General features: G+C 40.1%; 1 pseudogene; it reads left to right on the top strand.

Moving 5' to 3' along the window:
- Window positions 1-353: 353 nt before the first annotated feature.
- LOC136656426 (5S ribosomal RNA) lies at window positions 354-473 on the top strand (annotated as a pseudogene).
- Window positions 474-5,456: the final 4,983 nt, after the last annotated feature.

Genomic DNA, 5,456 nt, shown 5'->3' with positions numbered 1-5,456 from the left:
TATTTCATGCTTTCCTACTCAAGCTGTCATGGTTATGAATGAAATAAAGCTCCTTGAGAGATATACTGAATGTTTACAACAGAGAGAATACTACTAAAAGTTGTTGATTTACTTGATAAAAAAAAATAATGATCATGCTATTTTAGAGGTTATGTGTTTTATTTATTGAAAAAGTAAAATCACAGCTTTTGTTGTAGGTTTCTAATATTTGAATGTCAAAATACTGCAACAAAGTGGTATTGGAAGAAAGCAAGGAGTCAACTGAACTTGAACTAAAAACTAGGCCAAATATGTCTTAAACCAGGACAAAACCTGAAGCTGACAGTTTCTGTTGAACCTTAACAAAAAAGAGTACTAACAGCTGCTGTTACCCTGCACATGCCCGATCTCGTCTGATCTTGGAAGCTAAGCAGGGTCAGGCCTAGTTAGTACTTGGATGGGAGACTGCCTGGGAATACTGGGTGCTGTAGGCTTATACCATAGTCTTTCGAGACTGAAGGTTGCCAACCATATAAAGGGGACCCCCTGTGCTGATGTAACAGATTAATCATAAGAACGTAAAAAGAGCCCTCCTGGATTAGGCCAAGGATCCATCCAGTCCAGATTCCTGTATCTAACAGTGGCCCACCAGATGCCTCTGGAAGTACATAATTGAAGATACCGCTATTCTGTTGTCACTACATTGAATGCAGAGATAGACCATTTCTAAAACCTGGAGGATGCAACATTTATCATAACTTGTAACATGTGATAGACTTTTTCTCCACAAATCTGTCCAATCCCCTGTATACAGATCTGATTATAAATGAGATCAATGCATCATATCACTGAATGGGACAAAATGAAGCCTATTCATTGACAGAAGAGAGATGCATACAAGGTATCATTTCTCTCTGACAAACTGCTTGGAATTTTCATAAGATAGATTTTGCTGAAGAATGCACTCAGTTAACTCCATAGCTTGTTTTCTGAACTTTTTTTTTGTTTTATATTGCATCATTACAACAATGTACAGGTGCGCTTTCATATTCACAGGGAATCCATTCCAGGGACCTGCCATGGATACAGTAACCACTGATACGGGGGACACTTGTATCAATAGTGCCCTCCAAGCCCACCCCACACACCCATTAACATTCTTTAAAGGCTTACCAGGGAGTGTTTCTTGTTTTAAACAGGTCACTATCAGCCTTCCAGCATATAGCGTGATGAGAGCAGACTGCTAGCAGCCTGAATGCCTGATGAAAATAGACCTAATGCTAAGCAGGAAGAGGATGTTAACTGCTTCCTGTTTAGCATTAGGTCTATTTTCATTGGGCAATCAGGCTTCTGGCAGCCTGCTCTCATCATGCTACAAACTGGAAGGCTGATAGTGACCTGTTTAAAACAAGAAACACTTCCTATAAGGCTTTAAAGATCTAAGTCCCACTGAGTTCAATGAGACTTGTTTTCTAGAAAGTGTGCTCAGGATGGCAGTCTTAACTGGCAATCTAATAGTAATAATGAATATCAGAATTGTAAAGCAAGGTTCAGAGTTTCTTTGCAGAACTGTTAAGTGTATAAGGGTGCAATCCTAACTATATCTTAGGCCGGCGCAAGTAACAGGAGGGTTGCAAATGTGCCATAAAGCACATTTGTGCCTCCTCAGGAGTCAGCTGGGCCAGAGTAGGTAGACTGCATCCATTCTCTGCACTGACCTGGGGAGGGAGGGTTGCGTTGGCAGAACTTGGCTGATGCAGGGGTCTGGAGAAGAGGCGGAAGGAAGGAAGGAAGGAAGGAAGGAAGGAGGGTGGGCGGAGGGTGTTCCAGGGGGTGGGGCAGGGGAGTAGGAGGTGGGAATAGGACCCAACAGTTATGCCAGATGCCAACCCCATTCCCCGAGCAGCGTGGAGTGGCTCAAAGCTGCTCTGTTCTCCTCGGACTTGTGCCACCATCTGAGGTGATGCAAGTCTGAGGAGACCCATTGGGGCCTGGTGGCTTACTCGGGGATAAGGGGAAGTGTTTCCCCTTGCCACTGGCTGAGCCACTTCAGGCTCCAATCTTGTGCTGGATACAGCGCAGTCCTCCGGGCCTGCCTGCTCCAGCACAAGATAGGATTGCGGTGTAAATCTCACAAACACAAAAACGATGTCTTAAGATAAAGTGCCCAAGCCTGCCACTTAAAAGGAAACAGAAAATACTGACAGTGTGCCATTACAGCTTATTGACTGAGAGGGTAAAGTCACCATGATTAAAATGAAGCAATTCACTTTGAACTAACTCTAGTTGACTCGTCTAATGTGCCTGAGGATTGTCTGTGGCAAGCCTAGAGGAAATCTTTTGTGCTTCAGTTAGCAATAAAGCTTGCAAATCATTATTCTTTCAAAAGACTAGCATAGATAACCAAGAATACCAGCAATGTTTGGGCTTTTCCGTTGCTCTTCAGTCCTTGAGAGACAAGCACACTGCTATAAAACAGTGCTAATACTATGAAGGCTTTTGAAAAGCTGTGTTTGTTTAATGTTCAGTTTGATAACTGAGCCTGTTCTTTCATCATTTATTATTAAGGATAATACTGCAATTTTTGTAAGGGTACATGTGATTGCTTAAAAATTCTCCACATCTAATCAATAATGATAAAAGCAGTTCATGAATAACTCACGCAGCTTGCAAATCCACTGCAGATCATTATTATTAGAAATCAAATCGTCAGATCAACTGTTTTCTTTTTTTGTTCCAAGGGGCCAGGCCACATGGCAAGTACGTTACCTTTTTTTGTGTGTTTGGTTTTGTGGAAATATCCAACAATCTGTTACTAACAGATGTTTTGTAATCCTTTGGTGGCAGAACAGTGGTGGGATTAGGAAGGCCTTGTGCATCTTGTACTCTTTGCTCTGCACTGATAAACATGTAACTTCCATTACAAGTGTGCCGCTTGATGTCTGCAGAGCTGCTACACACACTGTAATAAGTCACTGAATAGTCTATTACCCTTGCCAGGGAAATGACTGCAGTTATTTATGAGGTCATTTGATGCAATATTTCTGCAGCTTAGTCATATTGTTACATTTCTCATATCTACAATTTTAGTAAAGAAAATAGATTGTCGCTGGAATAAGCTCCACCTTTCTGTGCACTGACATCGTTAAGAAAGACAGCAAAGTGACATCCATAAACCCGGTAAAAAGACTTAATGCAACCATGCTGGGCTGACAATATCTGGAATTAAAATTCAGTCATGCATACAAAGATGTAATAAATGAACAAAAATTTACGTTATGGGTCATTTCAGCTATAATGGCAACTTTCTGTGATGGAATCCAAATAGCAGCAAGCATCTTATACATGCTTCCCAAATGACATAACATTAGGATTCTAGGAATCTAATGATACAACTAGCACAGTCTGAGAGACCTAAACACAAAGATTTATGATATGCAAACACCTTGGGCTTCTTATCAGTCACATATAGTAGTACTCCATGGAAAACTACTTCAACATTAATATTGGAGCTTGTCTCCATTTTTCAGCCAAATATAGGGCTTCTCTTTCACATAACATAAAGTCTTCGACCAGCTTAAGCTTTCTAATAAATTGCAAACTCTGTAACAGTATATCTTCTATTATGCCGCTTGTTACTTTACAAAGACAGGAAATTAAAGCAATAAAACACTTTCAAAACGATAGGGTGCACTCAAGCAGTCATTTTTCTTATGTTACAGTAGTTTTCTTCAAAAGGCCTTTTATGATGCTAATATTAAATTCTTTGAAGTCTGAAGAAGGGCAGGAGGTCTGGCTCAGTTGGTAGAGCTGCTGCCTTGTATGCCTGAAGATCTGAGGCTGCCAGTTCGAAACAACCGGAAGTACCCGAGAACTGACGACACGCTGATATACTGATGAGCTGACCCTAGGTGGCAGAGAGGAGTTGCCATCAAGTGGAGCGTGGGAGGCGAAGGGCCAAAGAGAGGCCAGACCGGGAAGGAATCCAGCTGGAACGAGGAGTTCTATGAAATACTAGAACTATTCAATTGTAAAAAAAATCCCTACGGGGGTTTAGAACAACCTGCCTATGTAAACCACCTTGGATTAAAGTCTGAGGAGAAATCTGACAACCAAAGAAAGGCGGTATATAAATACCTGTATAAATAAATAAATAAGAATCTGTGGAGGGTGTTGAATTTCTAATATAAAACTCAAAATATTGCATCCACTCATGCATTTATTAAAACTGAGCACATGGTAACACACTTAAAAAAAATTAATACACAATGCAACCAAATATACTGTATAACTTCGTATACACTGTCACACTGGGGAGTATACTGTGTGGGAATGTTACTAATTTAATGCCTACGAAATTCTATTATGCCTTTGTATCCCTTTATATGACCAGGTGTGATCAATGATGTAAAGGGTCTGTGCAAGCTGAAGCACAGACAAATGTTATAATGGTCATTTATGTGAAATGTTCCCATAAAGGAAATTGAATCAAGTTTAGAATGCTATTCATTCTTTATTAACCCCTCTAGAACAAGGTCACCCCAGTGGCTCTGTTTAATGGCATGAACACTATTTTAGGTAGCTAAAAGAAAGCACGTGGGACAGAATCAAAGCAAAAAAGCCAAGTCCAATTGTCTGAAGCAATATGATACAGCAACCTTTGTAGCACACACTCATGCAAAAACATAGCAAGCTCAACGCTTACATGTACTTGGTCTGTAAAAAATATTTGGATCCTCTGAAATGAACTCTCAGTCACAAAGCAGCGTTATAGTCAGCAGTCAATTGACAAATAAGAATACATCTCTAATATCCTTTATATCAAGCTGTTATTAAGCATGGGAAAGAGTAAAGAGAGTTATTTCAAATGAGATTTCCTTCTGTGCCGGTCAATAATTCTAATTTCCCCAAGATTCCACTTTCTACATCACTACTCAGGAATTTAACTAGGAAAGAATTCTTTGTTGTTAATACTTTATTGTGCTCAGGGTCTCTCCTGTTTGAAATGCATTGAGAGGCAGGCTAGAATTACTACATCTTACAGTCTCTTCATGGACTGAATGACTTCAAGCTGCAGGCGGGGGTCCCTCTTCCTGACATGCTCATTTTTCATATGTAGGGAAGGTTTTTTTATTATTATTATTTTCTTTTTAAAGTATTCTAACTTGCACTCCATCTTCTGCAATCTGTAGTGGTGCAGCCCTTAGTGTAAGTTTGGGTTGTCTGCTTGCATTTAAAAATAACCTGTCTGATCAGAAGGCAAAGGTGCATAACCAAATTCTGAAGTTAATCCCAGAGATCTGGCAAATTGAATCTCAAAGATTGCCTGCATTTGTTCTCTGATTCCAAAGTAACCACTGCAAAATATTCCACTGTAATTGAAATAGTCTCAGGGCACAATCCTAACCAGGTCTACTCAGAAGTAAATCCTATTTTGTTCAATGGGGCTTACTCGCAGGAAAGTGTGGTTAGGATTG

Source organism: Tiliqua scincoides, chromosome 6 (genome assembly GCF_035046505.1).
Source record: "Tiliqua scincoides isolate rTilSci1 chromosome 6, rTilSci1.hap2, whole genome shotgun sequence".
NCBI lineage: Eukaryota > Metazoa > Chordata > Lepidosauria > Squamata > Scincidae > Tiliqua > Tiliqua scincoides.
This window is presented reverse-complemented; position numbering and strand designations above follow the sequence as displayed.